Source organism: Acomys russatus, chromosome 21, assembly GCF_903995435.1.
Source record: "Acomys russatus chromosome 21, mAcoRus1.1, whole genome shotgun sequence".
In the NCBI taxonomy this organism is placed as follows: domain Eukaryota; kingdom Metazoa; phylum Chordata; class Mammalia; order Rodentia; family Muridae; genus Acomys; species Acomys russatus.
The window spans coordinates 52825391-52851459 of record NC_067157.1 but is presented as its reverse complement, the minus strand read 5'-3'; the positions used below and the strand labels follow the sequence as shown (position 1 = coordinate 52851459).

The 26069-nt window shown below is 47.5% G+C and overlaps 1 protein-coding gene across 1 annotated transcript in view; it reads right to left on the bottom strand.

The window, feature by feature from the left end:
- Positions 1 to 26069, bottom strand: part of Slc22a3 (solute carrier family 22 member 3) — a 93711-nt gene that overhangs the window by 54992 nt on the left and 12650 nt on the right. The window lies entirely within an intron of this gene.

The following is a 26069-nucleotide window of genomic DNA, read 5'->3' as shown; positions in this document are numbered from 1 at the left end:
TCACCTTGAATACTGGAGAGTGGTCAGCTTCTGTGGCTCCTAGTTCTACCGTATTCCCATAGCACACACAGTTCAAAACCAACGTTCCTAGGTCTCCTGATATGCTTTAAAAATAACACTACATCAATGCTGAGAAGGGGGCACACAGGAGATGCATCCATTAGATACCAAATAATACATCTGAAACAACAGCTCCTACCTGGCTCTTAAAGAGGAGTGACTGTTGTATGACCTTTCCTGGGCACAGATGGACAAATGTCTGTTCACTCAGGTAAGGTATGGATGACAGACGAAAGAAGGGGTTCTACACAATCCAACTGAGTGAATTTATTGGGGTGCTGATAGGAGACACTCTGTTGTGACCTAAGCTGTCAGGGCTACATAACACGGCACTGTCTCAAAACAACAACAATAAAACAAACAAACAAACCAATAAAAAAGGAAGCAGCAGGTGGGAGGAGTGGGTGGATACAAGTGAGGGGAAAACAATTGAGATGTAATCTGAATAAATTAATTTTAAAAAAACAAACAAAACAGGCTGGGGAAATTGCCTGATCAGTAAAAAGTGCTTGCCTTGCAAACATGAGGAATCACATATGCACATGCGTGTACACACACACACACACACACACACACACACACACACGCACGCACACACACACACACACACACGCACGCACACACGCACGCACCACAGTTGCAGGTTTGGCATCAAGAGAAAATGAAAAGTATTAAGAAGCAAACATATGTTACAAAATACCCCTCAGTAAGTGTATTGCTAGAGGAAAGTAAAAATCTTGTCTAATTTAAACATTTGTTTAGTGGCTACCTCAGTCTAGCTGTGTGATGATTTACGGGAGAGCATTACAACAAAGCGTTCTTATCTGCTTTTAAAGCTCTGATCTTTTTTCTCTGTCCCCTCCCCTGCCTCTGATGAAGGTATTATAAAGAGCTCGGTGTAAGTACTGGAGTTGCTTCTATGGCATTCAGACGGCTCTTAGAAATCTGCCCAAGGAGCTCCCCTGCTCCAGCACTGAGAAGGAGTCCCGGACTGCAACATGAGGCCAGCACATCTACTAGATTTCAGTTTCTGTCTTTCAAAACTATCAGCAGCCTTTTCTCCGCTTGGAAAACACAGCCACCAGTATTTGCATAATTCTTTCAGAAGCCTGGGTAATAAATGTCTTTTAAAGTCTGCCAAAGGACACATTTTCAAATAACAACACATCCTACTGGGCTCTATGGCTCACGCCTGTAATCCCAGCACTCAGGAGGCAGAGGCAAGGGGATCTCTGTGAGTTCAAGGTCAGCCTGGTCTACAAAGTGAGTCCAGGACAGCCAGGGCTACACAGAGAAACCTTTTCTCAAAACAAAACAAAACAAAAGTACACACCCTTAGGACACAGGCAGCCAGGACACTGTCACCAGTGTCCTAGAAAAATCTGACTTTTCCAGAATGTGAAAACCAGAAACCAGATCTTTGGTATTTTCCTGGTTTAACAGGTATTGTTTTGTTTTTTGTTTTTAACTTCATAGAACAAACAAATTTGACATGAATGTTAAAAAGCAGTATTCCAATTCCACCACCTCAGTGTTTACTTTGACACATCATTCTAGAATCTTCCTAGATCAATTTAGAGAATGTTGATTAGCCCGGCAACCTAGAGATTTCCATTTCTGTGAACACAAGGGAGTGTCAGACTTAGACACAAACGCAAGCTCATGTCGCTGAGGTGACCACTATTAGAGACAAGTCAGAAGAAATAATGACATTAGACAAAAGCTCTTCCTCGTAATTGGAATAAATAATAAATAACCACAGGCTTAAAATCTGTCCTCTGATTCAAACAAAAACCCTTTGAGCCACGCTCTGGTGTTCTTAGCAGACCCTGTGGGCGGCTCCTCCTCCTGTGTGTCTTGGCTCAATGTGATTTTGTTTATTGTTCTTGTGGTGGTTTGAGTCTGAGAGTGAGGGAAAGTAGGATTGACAACAGAACTGTTTTCATAACATTTCCAATGGGTTACAATCAGGAAGACATTTCATCTCAGGACAGTACCGGCCAGGCTTGAAGACTGACAGCTTCAAGGACACCCAGGCTAGCCAGAGACAATGGTGCCCTTGAATGAACTCTAGGTAGAGGTCACAGGTTTGCAAGCAGCAACCTGCTGAAATTCAAGTAGCCCAAAGCACAAACCCAGCCAGCACACTGACTAGTTCCTAACGTGAAAAGACATTTGTTGCACCTTACATCGCTCATCAGTGTCTTTTCCCTTAGGGTACCCCAAGATGTCCTTGCTCAGGTATGAGAATGTTGAGAGACTTCCTTTTTTTTTTTTTTTTTTTTTTTCCAATTCACATGTGGGTTCTGCCAAGCTCTAGGGCAGTTAACAACCAGTTTTTCCAGGACTTGTCTGTCACAGGCTCTGCAGTTACTTAGCACCTATCACCAACAGTTACACAAGGTCCTATATGAAAAATATTTGTTTCCTAGAGCATTTCACACATGAATTGTTTTCATTATGATGTTCTGGGGTTATTGAAACAAACAGGAAGGAAAAACCCTGCTTAGCTCTGTCTCAGAGCCCTGGGTGGTTCAATGCTTAGCACTGCAAAATAAATGTGTGTAAATACCGAGAGGTGTACACGCACTTCAGGCTGGCCCTGTGCTATCAGAGTGTGCTCTCCCAACTCACGCTAAGCAAGACAGCAGGACTCAGCCAGCCAGCCAGCCTTCAGTGACTGAAAGTTTTCCCTGTGCACGTTCGAGTGTTTAGATGAATAAGTTCACAGGATGCATCCAACCTAAATTTCAGCTATCATTGAGTGCTCAGAGATCTTAGCAATGCTGGAGATAAATAAATGCATGACTTCCGGGCCCAATTGGACTGAAAGATGGTTTGTTCACTCACTCACCCATCCATCCATCCATCCATCCATCCATCCATCCATCCATCCCATTCATTCATTCAAAAGGCTCATGAATTGCTTCAGGAAGAAAGCCACACTACTCTATACCCAGAAGCGGTCTAGACTGGGTTCTGCTTCAGGCTGAGTATCAGGGATATATGGAATGTGCAACTGGATACAACGTTGAGTGTGTTTAAATGCTTTAAGAGAATCACAGACTGTGTTTCAAGCCCAGAGGACGGAGAGGTGAGGCCTGCCGGAAGGCCTGAGTCAGGTCAGGCTTTTGGAAGCAGTGTTTAAGATTCAGGAATACCGCTTTCAGGAGCTGTCACTCACCCTGGCCTAGGCTGGGCTGGGTGACCCAACTACCTTTGAGTCACCCACATTCCTGAAAGTAACTCTCCAAGGAAAAATTGGGCAAAATTGTTCCTTTTTTCGATCTTTGGTGGCCTCTCGGGGAAGACAGGCTTTTTGTTCACATCTCCTCAGGACGCCATGCAACACTGTGATAATATATGCCCTACACAATGGCGGAATCCAATACTTTTCACATTACTTATAAGTGAGATAAAATTTTATACTCATCTAGAAAACATTAGCATCCTGCCACGGTGTTATTTCTCTGAGCTTTCGACATACTGATGGACTTCGGCTCGGTTTAAGAGGCTACAGTAGGCACGGGCACTTCGCGATAGTTTGCTGACGCATAGTGCCAGGCTCTGAGTCTGGACATGTATAGATGCAAGGTAACTGGAAAGACAGAGAGCAACAGAGAGATGGCATCACCCATACAGAAGCCCCAGAGAGCATGCCCATTCCAAGTCAGTGCTCAGAAATCTTAGCAATGCTGGAGATAATTAAATGCATAAGGGTTACCAAACATTCTTTCCGCATCTTACTAAGTAGGAACTTTTTTAAAGGTGTTTTGTAGGCTCTGGGTGGTTCCTGGATGCTTTCCTGGGCACCGGCCGGATGGAGCACAGCCGGTGATACATGTCTGTATAGCTGTGCTTGGTAGAATATTTGGGAAGGAAGGCATGTTGCAGGGCACAGGATGAGTGAGTGCTGACACGAGTTGGTGACCGCACAGCCTGGGTGAGCCACATGTCCCCGGAGCATGGATCCTACTCTCTTCTCTGGGAAAACCAAGAGCAAGGAGGAATGTAAAGAGCAGGGAGGCTCCTCAGAGCCCTGGGAATGGCCGGCCCTGGAGAAGGCCATGCAGTGCTGAAGGGAGAACGGAAGGTTGAGCAGGGCTGTGAGAGAGCACCTCGGACAGAAAGCAGGTCACCCACAGGGGTAAAGGTCACAAAATGTGGTGCCTCTTAGAGGCAGGGACAGTCTTCCTCCAAGATGGCCTCGTGAATCCTCCTCCAAAGAGTGAAGATCAGGAATGAATTTCCCACTGAAGTGTCAGGTGCCAGCCTGAGGGGCATGTACTAGCCAAAAGCCAGAGTGGCACAAAGGCTATGCCCAGGGTCTTAAATAGGCACAGGTGGGCCCTGATTGGCTGTGGCTATTAGGCAAATAAAGTAAAAGAGGCAAGAACTAATCAGGAGAGAGCATGCCAGGCTGAGAAGGAGAAGCGAGTCTGCCCCCAGCAGTTCCTTTTCACTTTTTGCTAAGGATACAACAGGGAAACAGTGCTTGGGCTGGCAATACAGCACTGGGGGGTCTTCCAGGCCCTGGTTGCTAATGCTGGCTCTAGTCACTGCTGGGGTCTCGCCTACCCAACCCACCTCAGGCCAGAGCAAGACTTGCAAGACAAGGCCTCCACAGGTGGCTGCTCTGACACTGCTGTTGATTGGCTACAGTAGACACAGGGAGCTGGGCGTGGTAACTCTTACTATAGGCTCTCTAGTTCCTCCAGGAAGTGAGCATCAAGGAGTCTTCTGAGAGCAGTGGGAGGTTGGGCAGGCGGGCGCTGGTACTTCCCAGTCAACAGAGAACTGCATGTGGAGCCACGTGACCAGGAGCCGAGGTAGCTGACAACACGTGAGGACAGAGTGACAGGCCCAGCGGATCAGGGAAGCTTACAGAGACCTTGCAGGGTGAGAAATTCAAGAATGGAACTTGGCTTTTGACTGGGCAAGAGCAAAGGAAGAGGAGGAAGGATCCACAGAGAACCTAGGACATTAAAAATGCAGGTGGCTGGGTGCCCTGTCCCCAATAACCTCTTTTCTCTTCTATCTAGGGTAGGTAGCATTAAAGAACCCCAAATAAAGTAAGTTTGTTTAAAAAAAAAAAATCACAGCTGACAGCTGAGTGCCAGGTTAGGAGACCATAAGGCTGGAGGTAGCTGTGAAAGTGGGAAATCTAATTGCTGAGGCATGGTGGCACAGGCCTTTAATCCCAGCACTTGGGAGGCAAAGGCAGAGGCAGATAGATTTTTGTGAGTTCGAGGCCAGCCTGGTCTACAAAGCAAGTTCAGGAAAGCCAGGGCTACACAGAGAGAGCCTGTTTTGAAAAACAAACCAACCAACCTAATTGCTGAGGCATAGGGAGGAGCCCGGGCCTCCAGTTATCTGTGGTAACCCAGAGCCTCTACCATGCCAACCACGCTGGCCACTCTATCCTCCACCTAAATGAATGGATTGGTGCATCCTCAGGAATGACTCCCAGAGGCCTCTAGGGTGACTGGGAGGCCTCTGGGGATGTAGCTCAGAACACCAAGCAGTAGCTTGGCCTGGAGGGCAGAGGAGCATTCAGACGCCTCATACAAGGAGAAGAGACCAGTGGCCAATTTGAGGCCTGTGATGCTTACCCAACAAGCTCCAACAGTACATGTCTGGAAAGGAAGGGCAGACGCTACAGTGGATGATAGCCACTCAAGTGTGAGGTCGGCCAGCCAGTCATTGGCACAACAAAAACTGGCTGTCTGAAGGAATCCTGCTTCTAGGCTCAATGGCACAAGTATCAACAGACTTATGGAGTTGCCCAGTGTCGTGCAGAAGGCAGCTGCCAGTGTCAACAGACCTGCAGTGTCAACCAGCGCCATCCAGAAGGCAGCTGCCAGATCTGTAGATTCTCAGACCCCGCCCAGACCTGCTGAGCCTCAAACTTCTGGGGAAGCCCCCAGGTAATCCCGAGTCTTGCCCTCGGGCAGGTGGGCTGGGACAGAACAGTGATTTGAGAGAAGGCCACCCAGGGGACAACCAGTTCTTAGTCCTGCCTGATGGGAGCCACACATACTGTTCCCAGCCACACACCTCCACACTTTGGAAAATGGAAAAAAACTATAAGGATGTCCTTTCCTTGCCATTAGAGATGTTTTCCGTGTGTGTGTGTGTGTGTGTGTGTGTGTGTGTGTGTGTGTGAACATGTGGTGGTACATGGGAAAATGGTAAGGTGTCCTTCTCAGTCACCCTCTATTTTATTTTAATTTTAATTTTTTTTTCCTGAGGCAGGGCCACTCATTGGACCTGAGCTCAGTGATTGACTACGTCCAAGGACCCTCCTGTTTTAGCTTCCCCAGTGCTGGGGTTACAGGAATATGCCAGCACGTCTGCTTCTTTATTTGTGTGATAAGGAGTCAACTCAGGTCCTTGAGCTTGCGTAGCAGACCCCTTATCAGCTGAGCTCTATCTCTAAGCCTGCCATGTCTTCAGCTATTTTGATGTTAAAGGTAACATATTTCAGGCACCTAGAACTTAAGTAACTATTACATTTTGTTACCGACTTTACAATAATCAAGAAAACCTCAAGTAGAGCCTCATTCAGATAAAAAAAGACTCACAAATCAGATTAAATATTTAGCAAATATCTAATAAATAAATATCTTATTCCACAATAAAAAAATCCACTGGTAAATCTCTCTAAACTTGGGGTGCTAGGTGTAACCTGGGGTACAGCACTTGCTTAGCATAGGTGAGGCCCTGAACTCTGATCCCAGTCATCAAAAACAAATACAATGTGGTCAGGGCATTTTTAAAAAGTTGGTAGCTATTAAAAACTATAGGTCATGTTAATAATACTAATTTCTGCTAGATAAAGCAAGCTCCTTTTCAACTTCCAGGAAAATAATTTTAGTTGCATGTTAGTCTATTCTTCATTCCTATGATAAAATATCTGAAACCTAGACGATTTTGTAAGAAAATGAGGTCTCATGGCTGGGGAGATGGCTCAGTTGGGAGGGAGGAAAAACCGGGAGGGAAGAAGGGAGGGAGAGAAGGGGGCGGGGCATTATAAGATTATGCTGCTTACAATTCTAGTAGATTCACTCATGCATATCTGGTAATGGCCGTTTTGCCAACAGAGTGCCCAGGGGACACAGGGTATCATATGGCAAGAGACGGGGACTGAATCAGGAGGCCCACCCTGGTGACCTCACCTACTCTCTTTCACTGCAAAGCCCCACCCTTCAGAGCCAATGTCAGATTACGTTTCAGGCCTCTCACCACCCCACAGTAGGAATTCCACTTCAGTACACTCACACCCTACGGCATCTCTGCCTGTGTCATTGTTTTGATCTGCCATGAGCGACGGTGTACTCTTGTTACCTTGTGATAATTTCAAAGTGAGGCCTTTGGTTGTCAGAGCCTTCCTTGGTCCTGATCTTTGCTCTCAACTGTGCTACCTGAACAGCTGCCCCTGACGAGAACCTTCTCCTTCACGAGAGTGTGTCATGAGGCCCACAGAAGTCACTGATGTTCTCTGAGCCTAAGATCCGAGCATCTCCTCTACTGAGCCTCTGAGAAGGGGCTGAGGGAGCCTCTGTGTGCTTCAGGGGAGGCGTCTTCAACTCACTGCTCAGAAACCGACCAGGCGCAGCATAGCTGCGGTGACTGCTGCGCACCCCATCCCACCCCACAGCATTCCGCTCACCCATGCTCAGCGTGGCACCCATCATGGCTGAGTACCCACTTCTCTAACCCTGCAGTTGGCAAAAAGCTATCGCCATTTCTTTTGAAGCTGCAAGTGACAGGACTAAGAACTGTCCCCCACAAGGCCTCACCATGGGCAGAGGGGTGCCTTCTTTTTCCTCAATCTACCATACAGTGAAAACGTGTTTGATATCATGTGACATGCACAAATCTACATCCCAGCCTCTTTTTATAACTCCATATAATGTCATCAGCATTTCCAAATTGCTGTTTTATAAAGTTGGTATAATCTCTGTAGTGAGCATGCCCAGTGGCTGCCCATATTTGAAGCTTCTTTAAGCATCCATGCTGTTTGCATGCACTAGTGTCATTATTTTCTGTCTTGTGAATCTTTTTTTTTTTTTTTTTCTTATTTGTAGGGCATATGGAGTAACTAATTGTCCTCAGCTGCCAGGGACTTTCCTAGTTTTAACACTGACAGGTCCTTGTCAGGAAACTCCCTCAATCCTGGAAAAAATCAGGGTAGCTGGCCTGTCACCTTAGGAGAGTCCCAGCTGGAGGCAGTGTGCAGTCCAGGTGCCAGGCACAGCATCCTGAGAGAAACTTCTTCAAAGAGGGCCATTTGCGAGATCCCATTCGGAGGAGGCGGGGCGGGGGCAGGAGGGGGGGTAGTTTGTGAAGCTGTCTCCTAATGTAGTGACAGGGACTCCAACATAGGGAGGAGTTTGGAGATAGAAGACAAGATCTTGGTCCTTCTAAGACTATGTGTACTTTCTATCCTGGAGGGAACAGGCAGGGACCCAGCTACCTTACCTCAGAATCCAGCCCGGTGGGAACCCCCTGGTGCCTGCACCATGAGGCAGCCCCTGGCCTTTTGTCCACTTTGTACCTCTGGATTCACACTGTTTCTGCTGTGTGTTGCCCCAGGCACTCAAGTTTGGGCCATCTGTCGACTAATGCCTGAGGAGGAATGTTAGATCCCTGAGAGAGAAAAGCCTGCACCTCAGCTCTTCCTCTTCCTCCATCCCTGCTCCCTCACATACAGTTTGCTGGCTCCTCACCACTGAGTCCTGGGGAGCTCCATTAATCCGCTGCCCTGAGGAGCAGCTGCCAGGACAGGCAGAGGACTCCCACCTGTCGGAACCTACTGGTTTGTGCTGACTTTGTCAGTGAGCTCACAGGCCACCTAGGGACTGTGACTGAAAAGATGACAGAAGAGCAAGTGAAAAGGGGGAAGATGTGCTGAACCAGCACATTTTGTCCCAGGATACCAAAAAGATTTGCCTACCCAGAGGACTTTGAGGATCTAGCTGGTCTGACAAAAGTTTTAAACACTATCCACTGCCTCTATGCCCTTTAAAGACAAATCAGTGCCTGAAAAGTCATATGTGACAACACACACACACACACACACACACACACACACACACACACACACACACCCCTTCAAACAAACAAACCCATGTTACCCAAAACAAAACGCATGTAGTACAAGACTTTCTTGTCAATTTATAGAAGCCTGGTCTACAAAGGGAGTCCAGGACAGCCAAGGCTACATAGAGAAATCCTGTCTTCAAAAACCAAAAAACAAAACAAAACAAAAACAAAAACAAAAAGTTCCATTTACATTCTAGAACCTTCCATGAGCATCCACAAGCTCAGACCTCGAAGGTGTTCTTCCAGTTCTGCAGCAACCCAAGGCTTCAGAAAGCAAGTAATATCATCTCTGTATTGTTCCCTCCTTTACAAAGTGGGAATTTCAGCTGGAACCTCACAGAGAAGGGACAACGCTGTGGAGCACAGTGAACATCCCTGAGCTGCTGGGCATGTGTGGCACATGATGGGACTGATGCAGACAGTCTGTTTCTACCTAATGTTATTCTGTCGTTGGCCAATGTCTTCACTGACTGTCATTAAACGGCTAGAATCTAATCTTTGAGAATATAGATAATTGGCTTTTGAATTATAATTTACACTTTTAGGTTTTTGCTTAAGAACCCTTTCCCTGGGGCTAAGGAAATGGTCAGTCATTGTCATGCAAGTGAAGAGTCAGGTGAGCTGACTGTAATCCCGCACTTGGGAAACAGGGACAAGAGAATCCCTATAGCTCATTGGCCAGCAAGGCTTGCTGAGCCAGGCAGCTTCTGGTTCAGCGGAAGACACTATGTCAATCCTTAGCACATGCTCACACCCTGAACACATGTGTGCACATATGAACTAAATTAATCAGAAGCTCCTTCCTTCACTTTGCCACGCCTGCCTCTGTTTCCTTCAGTAACTTTGTCACTTGGCTTTTAAGTCTCCCCTGTGTTGAGTCCACCTTAGAAAGCAGTGTTAGGTAGACACAGCTTGCCAAATAATGTACCCTTTTCATCTGAGAATCGTGGGGCCCTGCTCTCGTAGCTGTGTGACCCAGCCCCCTGGGCTGGAGTCAGGCTCCACAGTCATTTCTCCCCATTAGCTGTTTTCTGCTCTTGCTCTGACCCCATGCTGCTCTTTTCTCTCTTTATTTTCTGTCACCGCCCAACCCCCTTTTCAGAGTGACTTACTATCTCTTTGTAGCCCCCTTTCTTCTCCCAAATCAATATTGTAATATTACATTTGTTTCTCTCCTATTGTTCTTGCTTTGTTGTTGCTGCTGTGGATTATAAAACAAGGTCTCCTGTATCCCAGGCAGGCTATCAGCTCCTCATTATCCTGCCTCCACCTCCCGAAGACTGAGAATACAGTGTAAGCCACCATGCCTAGGTGCCTCTGCCTCCTCCTCCTCTTCCTCCTCTTCCTCCTCCTCCTCCTCCTTTGCCTCCTCCCTCTCCCTCTCCCCTTCCCCTCCTCCCCCTCCCCTGCCTCTCCTCCTCCCTCCTCCTCTGCCTCCTTCTCCTCCCCCTCTGTCCTCCCCCCTCCTCCTTCTCTCTCCCCCCTCCTCCTCCTCCCCCTCCTCCTCCCTCTCCTCCTCCTCCTAAACCTAATGATAAACAAGGACACACGCCTTAGCTCAGGGACCACCTCGCACTCTCTCACTAAGCCAGTGAGAAGGTAAAAAGGCTACATTTGGGGGGAAGCAAGTGAATAAATTAGGCATACGAACCACATCCCTAACACTAGCATTAACGCAGGAGAGCGGTCATTCTTGTGACTGGCTAGGAAAACGTCACTAGGGAGAATATTCAAATCTGACCGGAGTTGGAGGCTTAGAGCTTTTATAGTGGTTTAATTTCTTATGCAAGGAGGAGACAGAGAACCAGAGAAGATGGGAAAGACAGTCTAAAGATGGCTACTTAACATTTTCAAATAATCTATAGCCTGTGTACGTTTTGACATTGCTAGATTCTGTGGCTATCATGGGTAAAATGACCACAAAATTTCCTAAGGAGAAATGTCTACATAATATGCCATTAAATAAGGCTGAAAACTGACTACATGAGGGAAAAACCCCACACTTATAAACACTCAAAAGTACAAGAAACATTTTTACTAGTCTCCTAAGAGGCCTCACAACATGATAAACCAAAGGTCGTTCCTTCCTAATGCACAGCTCAGAAGGGCCAGGAATTACCTCTCTCAGATTTGTTTGGCAGTATTATTGCCGCTCTTCCCAGATCATCTTCACGTGCAATAAAATGCCACTGTTCAACTGCACCCCTATGTCTAAACACAGAATCTAGGGTAGAGGTCGGCACCCACCCTGCTGAATGACGCTGGGTTTCAGGCTTATCACTGCTTTTCCAGGTGTTTTGTTTTCTGAGATTATGACTTCTCAAACATTACAGGCTGGATTTAATTGCTACTTCTGTTATGCTATGATATGGCCTGTTCATGTAAGCCCATTAATTAAACTGTGGCGTGTTCTTTCGGCTCCAAACTCCACATAGAAAAACTTCTTTTTGGATAGTTTCTTTTCTGCTGAACAATACTGTCTCTTTCCCTAAGATTTAGTATAGTCAAATATTAAATGTGTAGTTTTGTGTTTTCTAATAATTAAGCAGAAATCTCTGGGGCTAAGGAGATGGCTCGGTTGTTTGTAGCACTTGTTGCTCTTACAAAGGATCCAGGTTTGGTTCCCAGTACCTATAATCATCTATAACTCCAGTTCCAGGGGATCCAGGGGCCCTCTTCTGACCTCTGCTGGCACCAGACACACACATGGTGCATATACATACATGCAGGCAAAACTCTTATACACACAAGGTACAATAAATCCCAAAACTGTTATTAAAAAGATTTCTAAACATAAGTTTAACCCCAAGGTTAAATGTAGTATGTTATAGCATTTTGTCTCTACTGGATACTAAGCTACGTTTGCTTGTTTGTTTCTTCGCTTATTATGGGTGCTTCGTGTGCATATATGCCTACGCACCACATGTGTGCCTGATGCCCACAGAGACTAGAGGAAGCCATCAGATGCCCTGGAATTGGAGTTACGAGATGAGTGTGAGCTACCATGTAGGTTCTGAGAATCAAACCCAGGTCCTCTGAAAAGCAGTCAGCAGTCTTAATCTCTGAGCCATCTCTCCCATTCCAAGTAAGCTACCTTCAAAGAGTAAAGGTTAGCATCTATGTAAGGTATCCTGCAAATTTAGTCTAGCCCTACCCTACTCTACATCTCAATGCTCATAGCCAATGCCCACCATTACTGTAGGAGATTGGTGGTGGTGGAGGTGGTGGAGGTGGTGGAGGTGGTGGTGGTGGTGGAGGTGGTGGTGGTGGTGGTGGAGGTGGTGGAGGTGGTGGTGGAGGTGGTGGAGGTGGTGGTGGTGGTGGAGGTGGTGGAGGTGGTGGAGGTGGTGGTGGAGGTGGTGGTGGAGGTGGAGGTGGTGGAGGTGGTGGTGGTGGAGGTGGAGGTGGTGGTGGAGGTGGTGGAGGTGGTGGTGGTGGTGGTGGTGGTGGTGGAGGTGGAGGTGGTGGAGGTGGTGGAGGTGGTGGGTGGTGGTGGAGGTGGTGGTGGTGGTGGAGGTGGTGGTGGTGGTGGTGGAGGTGGTGGTGGTGGTGGTGGAGGTGGTGGAGGTGGTGGTGGTGGTGGTGGAGGTGGTGGAGGTGGTGGAGGTGGTGGAGGTGGTGGTGGAGGTGGTGGTGGAGGTGGTGGAGGTGGTGGTGGTGGTGGTGGTGGAGGTGGAGGTGGTGGAGGTGGTGGAGGTGGTGGTGGAGGTGGAGGTGGTGGAGGTGGTGGAGGTGGTGGTGGTGGTGGAGGTGGTGGTGGTGGTGGAGGGGTGGTGGAGGTGGTGGTGGTGGTGGTGGTGGTGGAGGTGGTGGAGGTGGTGGTGGTGGTGGTGGTATTTTCTTTTATGACAAGGATCAAGCTTAAGGCCTTAGTCTCAAACTGTTGATCCACTCACATTTGCTTTCCAACTACCAAAATAACATCTGTGCATCACCATGCCTGGCTGCAATGGGGTATTTTGATTGCCACTATAAGCACCCCAAAATGTGATACAAACTTTTCCTATTGACACAGTTAGAATAGACACATGAGTTCCATTGGTGTGGTGGAGTGCCTGAGCTCTGCACAGTTCTTAAAGGGGTACTTAAAGGGTGGTTAGGACCTGGGAGCAGGCAGTGTGGGTGGTGAGGTAAAAGAATGTCGCTGAGCCACCAGGGACGTTAATCGTCTTGGGTCCTCACAGCGCAGAAGAAGATGATACCAGCCTGAGCCTTGCTACTGAGCTACCATGGTAACCATCCAAAGAGGCCGTGGACTCGCACTGGACCAGAAGGCTTCAACATACCTTGGCTCTAACCTTCATTCAGCTGCTGGGCTCCAAGCCTCCTTGTGAGCCTCTGGATGCACTAGATCCAAACATGCTGCTTACTCAAGCCTTGCTTCCCGCGAAGCAGACTCCGCTAACGACACAGAATGCTGCCAGTAGAAGTTCAAAGCCCACCTAGAAATAAATCCAGTAAACTCTCTTTTCAACCCCTATCTCCAAACCTAAGAATGTAAGATAAGGGAAAAGAGAGATATCGCTGAGTCTAACCTTGTTTTCTTTCTAAATAGGACCAATAATAACTTGTAGCCAACTCCCATTGATAATAACCCTCTATAGGCCAAGAAAGCAACCAAAACCTACCCCACCCCCCTTAAAGGAAATGCGTCATCATTCTCTTAAGGTTTCTTCCGGCTGATTTGGAATGAATAATATCTAGTAGTGGCCCAAATAAAACTGGGAGAAATGGTTAAGCAAGCTAGGAATCACATTTGTGGTCCAGTTTCTAAATGCTGAGAAATTCCTGGCTTAATTAGAGTCCTGTGTGGGACAGTCTGAAATGCTGGACCAATTGGGATTGGAATCTTTCTTTGAAAGTGTCCTGGGAGCTGTCTTGTTCTGATGAGGAACATCAATTGAAGCATTTGGTGCTGGAACATGAAGGATCCAGGATGTCAGTGTCCAGCATGCTGAGAGGAATGCATCCTGTCAGGGCTGATCCAATGTCAGTGTCCAATCCTTTTGTTCTGAAAGCATATAATGTCTCACAAGCATTGTATAGTCCTAAAATTATAAGTGTATAGGGTATGCGTGGTGAAGAGAACAATTAAGGCTGGCTTTCTGCTCTTTGAATGAGCAGGAAAAAAAAGACATCTATAAATCTTCATTCATGCCATATAAAGAGTGGCGTCTAATAATAATTCATAGGTGTTCTGTAGCCAACAAGAAGCATTGTCTATGCCTAGACATTCGTGCCTCAGCCAGTCTCAGAGCTCTTCCCATATAGTGGAATTACCAATATAAGTTACCTGCTTGTTTTGCAGTTTAAATTCTTCACATCCTGATTGTATCCCCCTCCCTCATTCCCTCCCAATCCCCCTCCCTCCCTCATCCCCTCTCCCTCCCTCCCCTAGTTCTCAGAAAAGGAAGCCCTCTTCCCCTAACAGCTGACCTCAGCCTATCACGTCTCATCTGTGCTACCTGTAACCTCTTCCTCTGTGCCCTGGCAAGACTGTTTGCCACTGATATTTCTACTCTGATATGAGGCTTTGTACCCATAGAACTCAATTATAATACAGGGTTCACTTCCAATACTTTGAAAGTGCTATCGCAGGCTGTTTAGGATAAATAAGTTATTCAAGTTGATTGTTAGCAGATCAAATCATGGTCATGTCAATTACTAGGCTACTTTTATCACAAGAATATTCATCTTAGGTGCACCAGATATGATTCTATAGAAAGATAAGGTAGGATAGTTAGATAAGGTCTTCAAAAACCTCAGAAACATGCAGAACATGGCATTTAAAAATGTTTTTTTTATTTTAAAGATTCACTGACAATGAGATAGGTTAATTCCTGGCAATACCTTCCCTACCTCAAAGAGGATAATGAGCATCTAAGAACCTCCTTATGGAGATAGCTTTAAATGTGGCAAACAAGCCACTGGGTAAAATGGCCTCATTTCTACCACAGACAGAATTCTGCCTAAAAAAGGGCAAGCTTGGATGCAGGCAGAGTCGACAGCCAAACTCTTCAAAGACAGGGTAAGCAAGTCCTCAACAGTTCCTGCCTCACAAATATGTCTGTCAGATATTTTGGGCCAGAAGGCTGAAGAAGATGCTCTAACATAATTTTTGGGTGACTATTCAGGTAGAAAACTGTCTCTGTCATCTTCTCATTTGGAAAGCTACTAACCTGCACTCCTGGCATACTCAGGTAATTAAGTTTATTCCTTTTCAAGTCTCTGATGGAGTTGAAGACCAGGTAGCCTAGTTTTACAATGAAGCTTAGTTGTTTAGGGATTAAGATGTTTTTAGGTCTAGATAGAGGTTTTAAGTTGATAATGACAAGATGTGGTGGAGATTGATTTACATTCAGAATTTTAGATGCACCAAAACTGGAAAGATGATTTCTTCAAGGATGTCAAATACAAATAGGCAGAACACTAAAATGTAACATTTATATAATTCCTGGTTGTGTCATGGTTCTTCTTGCCATCGGTAGTTTATTGTATATACGTGTAATAATATAAATGTACATGTAAAAATGTTTAATAAAAAATAAAAATAAATCCAGTGAACTCTGGCAACAAAAAGACACTGTGTATAGATAATGGGTATCATGGCATCTCATTATCACATCCTTTGGGGGAAGTGCAAAGGTTATAAGCCACCCAACATATTATGGTATGCACTTGTCACACTGTGGAGACAACAAAGCCAATTTAGGCCACAGAACTGACAAAAGGAGTACCAGGCTGAGTTTTGGAGCAAACACCTTAGTTGAATTAGCTCCTTCGGTTGTCATGTGATCTGGACCACAAGGAGCCATCACTCTTTAGTCAGGCTTTCTTGGAAAACAGACAGAGCCAATGGCATGTAGAGCAGTGTCTGGTGCCCCGGTGAGCAGCTTATGGAAGCTGCTACAAAGATGGAGAATAGAGTGCAAGAAGATTGGAGAGATGGGATGGCTTCCCGGATCAGATGAGCAGGACAATTTCATGTGGGCTTGGGCCTTTTCTGGGAGTAGTGGCAGAAGCCCGGGAGAAAGGGATGGTCAGGGGAACAGAAGAAGAAAGGGGTAGGGAACATTCATTTTGTGTGGGTCAACTGACTAGTCTCATCTCCAGGGTAAAGCAAACCTCTTCAGGAACATGGAGACATGGCGGGCAGCCTTCAGGGCAGGTGGCTTCTCTCGGGCCTGTGCTCCCTATGGCTTTTCCCTTCCTGTGAGTTCTACTCACGGATCTTTCTCCTGCCTGGTTCCTCACTCAGGGTGTGGCCCAGCAGTGCCAAGCTAGACTTGGGACTGATCCCAACTTCGGAAGGCATATGCGTTGCATCATCACCATGCCTGGGCAGGATTCTTTCAGGATGGGAGGGGACTGGTCCACTGTGGGCTGACATCCGCAGGTTCCGCGATACGGGTGTTTGTCACTTATATAGCAATCTGCTGAGCACCCCTCCTCCTCAGTCTGGAGACTCACCACTGTGAGAGCAGCTGGTTAAAGGTCTGCATTTCCCCTGCCCCCCACCCTTCTTCCAGACACCAGTGAGCTGGTTAGTCCAACCAGGCAAGGGCAACAAGTGAATGCTGAGAGTGAGATGGACTGGGGCCAGCACAGAGATCCAATTACTACCTCAGGCTCCTAGTTCATCCCAGTCAGCGCTGGAAGGCAGAGCACTGGTAAGAGGCAAGTGTGCAAGGCACCGGGGCAGTAGGGAGTCGGGTATGGATGGTGCACAGTGTAGCTGAGAACATCACAGGCTTGCCCTCACAACACTTAGTGCCTACCAGGACAGGGAGGCCTCCACTTATCCCCAGCCACAATGGCTGGGAAGCAGACAGCCAACATTCATTTCATCTAAATCCCTGTCCAGGATACCCACCCAGCCTGCAACTGATTCTGACTCCAGCATCACCCCATGCAGGATGCTTCTGGCTTCTCCCCTTCATTCACTCTTCTGTCAGACTATCATGTGGGGCTCTGAGCCTGTCTGGGTTCAGCAAGCCCAGAGCAGATAAGGTACACCGAGGACCTGGGGGCCCACATCAAGTGACAGATATCGAGAAGGGGAAGTGAGGTAAGTGTATGTGAGGGAAGAGGTGTGCGCGGGCAGGTGTGCACAGGCAGGTGTATGCGGGCAGGTGTCCCTCCACAGTCTTGTCTCATGTACATTCTACATTCAGCCATCATAGCCATGTGGAGGGGGGTGACTGCCAGCTGAGGTTCCCTCAGTCCTGGGTCTTTCTTTTATATGTGTGAGCACATGTATAGAATGTATGTGTGTACCATATATGTGCATGTGTTGAACAAATGGTGTGTGGAGGCCAGAGGAGAACTTCAGTGTCCAGCTTTACCACTCACCACCTTATTCCTTTGAGACAGCGTCTCTTGTGCCACCTGGAGCTAGACTGGCAGCTAGAAAGGCCCCACGACCCTTCTTTCTTTGCTCCCCACAGTGCTGAGGTTACAGACATACCAGGGACTCAAACTCAGAACCTGAGGCTTGGGCAGCAAGCACTCTTTATGCACTTAACCATCACCCAAGCCCCAACCCTGGCTCTTTCTTTAGTCTTTATGACTGTGCTCCAATGTGTCAGCTCCAGGGTAGATGGCGCCAGGTGCTTACACTGGGATCTTGGCACCTCGATTAGCAATGTAAATGTCCTCTCAAGCCAGGGGATGCTATCTGTGCCCATCTACATACCCCAGCTGCCTCTCCCAGCTCCTTTCTTCACCCTGTCACCAGCAGGGATGGTCACCACCACACTCAGCACCTAACTCCACAAGCACAAGTTATTTATACCAACCTCCCACACAACACAATGCCCATTTTGTGCAAACTGGAGCTTACAAACCCTCCAACAAAGGACAGTCTTGGGTTCCCACAGCCAGTAAGCCTGAGCTCCTAGCCACTTTGCTGCCTCAGTGACATGCTGCGTTATATCTGTTCTCATGAAAAGCTCCATCATTTCTTTGCAAAGTTTTTGTACCAGAAAACAGCTATTATCCAATGGTCTACTGAGTTAATCAAGTCAACAACAAAATCAGCACACATATACACACATACAAACACACACACACACACAAACACACACATACACACACACATTATAATCTATTAGACTAAATTCTTCTAGACAAGCCCTTACAAACATACCTACTAGACAGAAGATCCTGGTGATCCTATAGAGACACTGACAAAAAGAGATGAACTGGCCACGTGATCAACAGATCACTATTAACTAAGACACACAGACAGGTGCCTCATCAGAAAAGGGTCTTGATACACTTTGTTATGCTCCAGAGCTAAAACTTATTTCCTTATTTGATAGAGAGATGGCTTAATAGATCCAAGAGGTGTCCAACACCCATGCTGGGTACCTCACAACCTGCTATAACTCTAAATCCAGGGGAACCTACACCCTATTAGGGCCTCTGTAGGCACCTGTATTCATGTGAACATATCCATACACATAATTTTAAAAATAAAATCTTTTAAAAAATTGATGCAGACAGATGTGATGGCACATGCCTCTAATTCCAGCATTCAGGAGGCAGAGGCAGGCAGATCTCTGAGTTCAAGGTCAGTCTGTCTGATCTACAAAGCAAGTTCTAGGACAACTAGGGCTATACAGAGGAACCCTGTCTTGAAAAAGAAAAGTTGAGGCAAAATTAATTAGAATTTTCAAACTTCTTTTCTATCATGGATATTTAATATTTTGGACAGACCACATGACTTCCCTGTGAGTCTATAATTTGAAATTTCACCTTAATAATGAAAAGAAACTTGGTCCTCAATACTATCTGTGAGGCATCACTTTTAAAAAAATCAATACTAAAGATGTGATTTTTCCCCCATTTTTTCTTCTCCTGTAATGTGCTACAATCAGTTTTCAGACAGGAGCCCTGGCACCTGGACCCTTCTGTTTATGAGTCACAGGTATCAGCTTACAGCGCATCTCCCTCAGGGGCTGGAGACGCACACAGTGCCTTTCATCTTGAGCTGTTGGCCGCCCGTCGCTTCCAGTTGGCAGAAACACCGTGAAATCAGAGCCATCCTGTGCGCACACTGGACTGAACAACAACCGGGAAAGGCATCTGCAACGCAGGACACTGGAACTGAAGATGCGGCTACCCTGGACTAGGGCATCACACACCTTAGAACGGCGTGTGTGTTACTTATGAAGTATGGCCCTGACCATGATGGTCCAGGCTTCTCTCAGAAGGACCACAGTGCCCCCAACTCCTTCAGTGTGTGAAGGTCCAGGATTCCAGGAACTCAGAGAAAAAGGACCATGTTGAGCCCAGTCTGCCTCAGCATTTCTGATGTCCCAGGCATTCCACACTGCCTTCTGTCTTCCCTCTACCTAGGATGGTACCTTTCAAATCCCATCTGAGTGTGGTAGAGGCCTTCCTCTGAGTGTCTGTTTCTAGAGACCACCATACACTGTATAGTAAGCCACGCTTCCACCCAGTCTACTCCCACATTACAACAGGAAAAATACGAAACACTCTCTAAGGACCCACGGAAGCAGAGGGACACAAACACACCCCACACTATGGTAACTCAATGGGGTCTACGTGCAAACCCTGCTGTTTCTATATGAAGATGCCATAAAAACATGGGAGAATTTCAATTCAACACACAGCTGCCAAAGCAACAGAGGCCAGCAAGAGGTTTGCATGAGAACTCTGAAGTCCTGTGGGTGGGAAAAACAAAATGACTCCCACAAGCTGTCTACCTACACAGGAACAGCGAGCAACCCCAGAAGAAGGGGACGTTCAGCCGACCACAGTATTTGATGTGCCCAAATTTTATCCTGAACTGTGTCTGAGCAACAGGAAAACACCTTATCTTGTGCTTATAGGGTTTAGTTCTCATAAATAAGATGTACGTCAGCAACAAAACCTACCAAAAAAATTAGTCATCCATAAGCAGATGTGATGTTATCAAAATTACTATAAGATATGAAATGTTATACCAGGTAAGTGGAATGAGAAGTTAAATGTCTGAATATTGACTGGTTTGTCTTGCTGTGGACTAAGTACCAAGCAGGCTAATTTAACAGAAGAAATTATTTATTTGCCTTAGAGTTGTAGCGTGTTCAGTGCATGGTCAGCTGGCCCCATGGGGTTGGACAGATCAACTTGGCAGCAAGAACGTGTGGTAAAGAAACTATGGTAGGTAGACAGAATGTAGAGAAGGGGACACAGGAAGGAGACAGGGCAAGACATAGCTCCCAGGAGCACACCTGCAGTCATCTCCTCATCCTAGTTAAGCTCTTACCTCGTAAGAAGCTGTGACAGGACTGATCCATTATCAGGACAGAGTCTCAAGAGCTAATCGACTCTGGGAATATCTGACACCTGCAGAGGTATGTGTGTCGCTATTCTGTATGTTTCTCAGTTCAGTCAAGTTGGTCATGAAGATCACTCCCCACAGTGAGACAGCTGGGGTGAAAGCTGCGGGTGTGCATGGAATCCTGAAGCTCTCTGATTTGCTGTGTTCAGTACCACCTCAACTGCCCTGTGTCCGCCACTGCTGTCAGGAGGAAGGCCGGAGCTATGCCCGTCACTCAGTTTTGTCCTCTGCCCTACAACAATCTCACACAGGAGGGCACCTGCTTTCCAGAACTGGGCTGCCTGCTTACTTGGAGGTTCTGTCCTTATTGGGATCTGAGGCAGGATCTCATACTGAAGGCTGGCCTTGAACTCCCTATGTGGAAAAGCATAGCCTTGAACTTCTGATCCCTCACGTCTACCTCCTGTGTGCTTGGCTGGCAGACTTGGGTTCTCTCGCTCGGTTGATGCAGTGCTGGTGTGTGTATGCTATACTCTCATCCTGGAGGGCTGGACTGGACAGAAGAACAAATGGCCGCCCTGCCTCCATGCACCACTTTCCACTGTGTACACGGCCTGTGCCAGGTTCTCTCTCTCACTATCTGTGAGGGCATAGATGTTTAGCAGAAGAGCTAAGATAGACCTCCTGCCATCACCATGGGTGGCACAGCAGACCCACCAGGAGGAAAGGCAAAGCCATGGTGAACCCATGTTGATTTCACGAACCCAACACCTCCATGTCTTAGGTTAGTTTTATCTCAGGAGACCCTCCCACTCACACAAGCATCTGGTACCCCTGAGTTCAGGGAGGGGAATGAAACACCCCAGGAACCTGAAAACTGACTCAGCTGTGAGAGGAAAGAGAGGAGCCCCAGGCGAGCTGACAAGTGAGCAGCTAACCCAGGGGATAGAGGGAGGCTGCACCCACACACAGAGAACTTGTGCGGATCTGCAGGCATCGCACCACATCGTCTACTTCCCTGATTAGTCAAAGACTGGCAGCCGAGGTCTTAGAAGCTACCCCACAGTAGTGCCCATGTTCCTGCCAGACTTTGCTTTTTCTTCCCTGAACTCAGTTTTGAAGAGTAAAATGCTAAGTTATTCTTTTGAAGGCTACACTGGGCCTTACCGCCCACCAATAAAAAAAAAAAAAAAAATTACTGCATAGCTTAAGAGTTTTTAAAGCTTTACATTTACCAGCCGGGCGTGGTGGCGCACATCTTTAATCCCAGCACTCTGGGAGGCAGAGGCAGGCAGATCTCTGTGAGTTCGAGGCCAACCTGGTCTACAAAGTGAGTCCAGGACAGCCAAGGCTATACAGAGAAACCCTGTCTTGGAAAAAAAATCAAAATCAAAACAGAACAAAAATTCCATTTACCTACTTTATTTTTTAGACGCTCCTAGACTCCATTCCCACTGTTGCTCTCTATCATCACACAGGAACCAGCCCCAAAGTGTTTTTTGTTTCATTACAAACACGGAAGAAAAGCCAGCGGCTGCAGCCTTTGAGTTTCAGATCCCTGGTTCAGATAAAGGAACCACCTGCTCCCTGGCCAGTCACTTATCATTGTAAAGTCACTTATACCAAGAAGCCAAGGAGTTTGCTTCCCCTCAAAAAATAGAAGTCAACTTCTTTCTTGGTTGTTATTTCAGGGGGTGGGCTGGGTAGAAATAATGTTGGAAAGGTTCCGTTTGTTGTGAGGGTCGGGCAGCATGTCTTGCCTCTACTTCCTTTGAGGGCAGAGGGTCCAGCCGTGCCTTGGCATTGTGAAACCAGCTCCTGCGGGGCCCTCGCCTCTGCCCAGCCCAGCTCCTGTGCCCAGATGCCCCTGAAGCAGACTCCACTGATGACACAGCCCCGCTGAGGAGAGCCAAGACAGCTGAGAAAGGTCTTTTCTGCACAATGGACGTCAGCACATAAAAATGACGCTGAGCCTGGGAAGCCAGCACTTCCATTCCCCTGTTCCTTTCATGTGCCAGGTCACATCCCTCAAACAGAGCTCCCACAGACGACAGCTCTCTGCTGCAGACTTTGTGCGTGGTCTTGACCACCTGGTGAGCGGTCACACCTCACAGATCCAAGGAAAGAGACACACAGACTTAATGTGCGTCATTAAGAAGCTGCAGTGTCAGCCAAAATGGCTGCTGTCAATCTATGACATGACAGCCAGCCATTTCAGAGCTAACTTAGCTACAGTTATAACAAGGGTAAATTTGCTACTGGGTCCCTTTTTCTTTCACCCATGAATTTCCTCACAAATATCTACTAAGTGCTGAGTTAAGCAAAGGGTTCAGAATGCCTGTCCCTTTTTGGTGAGGGAGGCAGCCTCAATATTCAGTGGGAAATATGAGGCAGAGAAAGGAACCCAGCCCTAGTCCCATGCACGGCAATTCAAAAGCTCATGCTAAGATAAAACCTGGAATGACCTGGAAAGAAAGAAGAAAGGCTTTTTGAGAAATAGAAAGACCATATGAAAGGCCATGCGAGGGTAGGTGTGCCTCACTGGGTCCAGGCTTACAACCTAAAGAAGAGAGAGGAGCCCAAGATAGGCAGTAAGTGTGAGGGCAGGATCACCCAGTGCCCCGGGTACCAGACAGGAGAGGACTAGAGGCATCCTCCCTGCTGTTGTACTACAGTGCACAGCCTTAGATGCGCCCCTCTTATAGGAAATGGACCAGAATGCAGCAGTCAGAACTGGCTCATAGGGAGACCTATAACAGACAGTGGTTTAAGTTGGAAACTTTGCCTCTTGCAGCTAGGAGTGTAGTTCAGATGCTGGAGTGCTTGTTCAGCATGCACAGAGCTGTGGGTTCAATCCACGGCATCCCATGGGCTAGATGGTGGTGTACTCTTAGAATCCCAGCACTGGGGGTGGGGGCTGAGGGCAGGGGGGCGGGGGAGACAACCTGGACTGCATAGAGTTTGAGGATAGCCTGGCTATACCCGAGACCCTCCCTGCCTTGGAAAAAAAATTACTCTAAGTTTGTCTCATTCATAGTCTCATATGTCCCTTTCAGGTTCATTGGTGGGGCAGACAGAGGTGGGGGGAGGGGCTTTTATGCCTACACACACTCAGGATCTTTTTCATCTAAATGGTCCCTCAGCCCTTAGGGCTTCAAGCTTCAGTGCTGTCAAGGAATAGGGGTGGGGTACAAGGGCAAAGGTTATTTTGGCTCTGGGCCCTGCAGTGTCACTTGAGATCTCCCTCACATCACTGGCCAGTAGTTGGTTGCATTGCCCTACAAACCAGCATCTCTGGACATTGGACCCAGCTGTGCACCCCAGAAGGAAAGGGGTCCAGAAACTACAATTCCAGGCTTGTACCTGGCTGTCCCCTGTCTGTTCCTTTGCCTCAGGTTCCACTCGGCTCAAAGGCCTTACACAGTAACCCCGAGGCGACTGCTCTGAGGAGCTGGATCGATGTCTAGATACAATGGTAGCTACTCACACCAGACAACCAACCAAAGGGCCAGTTACTTTTTATGTCATTGCAATCAAGTAACTGGAAGAAGCAACTCAAGGAAGGAAACATTTGTTTTGGTTCACAGCCTGTCACTGCAGAGAGGGGGGTGGTAGAATTTGTGGCAGCTGAAGCACTCAGCTGCAGCTGTGGCCCCTTGTGTTGTGGTATCAGACAGTAAGCTGAGGACACGGGCTACACATGACAGCAATTACCAGCAACAGGTCTACTCTGCAAAGGCCTGCCTCCAGTGACCTACTCCCCCCAGCTAGGCCCCACCCTCTAAAGGCTCTACATTGTACCAAATGGTGCTGCCAGCCAGGCGCCAGGCGTTCAAACGCATGGGTCCTTAAGGAACACTTCACATCCAAATCTTACCATACACACTCCAGAGCTAAGAAGACACAGTGCCGTAGCTGCTGAGCTTGCTGCTGAAGTTGGTGGCGAGAGGAGCTGGGATTGAGGGCCAGAGACAACTGATCCTGAAAGATGAGTGTACTCCCCCCACCTCCCATCCCACCCCCTCCCTTCCCCCCCGCCCCCGCTGTCTACTAAGATGTTTACACAAAATGCTTTAACTCATTGGGATGATTAATACTGTCAACAGGCTCTACAATCACCTAGGAGACAAACCCTTGGGCATATCTATAAGAAATTCTCTAGATTTGAATTAATTCGGACCCATTCAGAACAGAGGTAGCACCCTTCCATGAGCTGGTGGCCTGGGGTGGATAAAAAGGAAAAGGTGAGGTGGGTACCAGTGTTCTTCACTCCCTGCTTCCTGACTGCGCATGTGATGGTATCAGCTGCCTCCTGCTCCTGCTCCTGCTCCGTGCCTTCTATGCCATGATGATCTGGCTACCTCCAAACTATGGATCGGAGTAAACCATTCTTCACTACAGCTGGGCATTTAAAACAACAACAACAACAACGAATGCAGCCATAGAACATGCGGATATCACACCTCCATGATGTGCATATGACTGCGCCTTTGTCCAAAGCCCCTCTTCAAACTTCGCCAAGATTCTTAGAGTGTGGTCCAGCTATGCCTCACTGGTCAAAGAGTCTTCTAATCTGTTATACATCTCTGGGGATTGCGGTGGGGGGGGGAGAGGGAGGGCAGGTAATAAACAAACGCATTCATCAGATAAGACCCAGAACTTCTGCTGGGAGATAAAGGGACAGGGCATCTGCCCCAGAGTCTGCAGCATGAGTTGGGCAGATTCTCATCACATTCCTCATTAGGAAACGCTGTGTATCTCCCTGGGAGGTCCGTGGACCAGCTGCATGGGTCTAGGATGCTTGAAAAAAAAAAAAAAAGAAAAAGAAAAAGAAAAGAAAAGAAAGGGTTCTAAACCCAGCCCCATCTTTGGATTCCAGACTCCAGGGGTGGGACCTAGGAATGCATGGCCAGCCCTGTTCAGGGGCCCTCAAGTCAGAGGAAAGGATGATAAAGATGAGAGAATGTGAAAGCCAAACACACTTTCACTGGCATTTTCATCTTGGACTCCTCCTTGTCCTCTAAGGCTGAGATCAAGGTCAACATATATTCTGCCCTGGCTCACCTGGGACCTATGCAGAGGAAGCACCTCTCCACCGTACTCATCTCACTGTGGTCTCAGTACAGTTCTCCCTGCCAGGCCTGGAGCTGGGTAGAGAAAGGATCTCGCTCATCTGTGTACCCTGCCCCCCCCCCTCAGCCTTGCCTAGTGCCTGGCATGCGCTGAATGTAAGTAATTGCAGTGGCACCGCTGTTGATGATCCAGAATGCCAGATGCCAGAGGAAGCGGGAGGGTTCTCAGGCACCCCACAATGAAGCTCCTGTAGCAAACACTTTCTTGGTTGTTCTGGGGCCCACAAATGTCACCAGATGGTGCATCTGTTTGGTTTCCCTGCCTAGATCACAAAGCAAACACTTCATGGGGTAGCCCCATTCATTGGGGTCCTGATTTTACTCCATTGGTGGGGGGAAATTATATATATAGCAGGAACAGTTACTATGATGGACATATGCTAAAGGGTTTCAGGGAGTAAAAAAGAAAGCTCACGCTTCTAAGAGAGACAGACAGCAACCTCAGTCATTCTCAGCCAGACTGTCTGGAAAGGAGA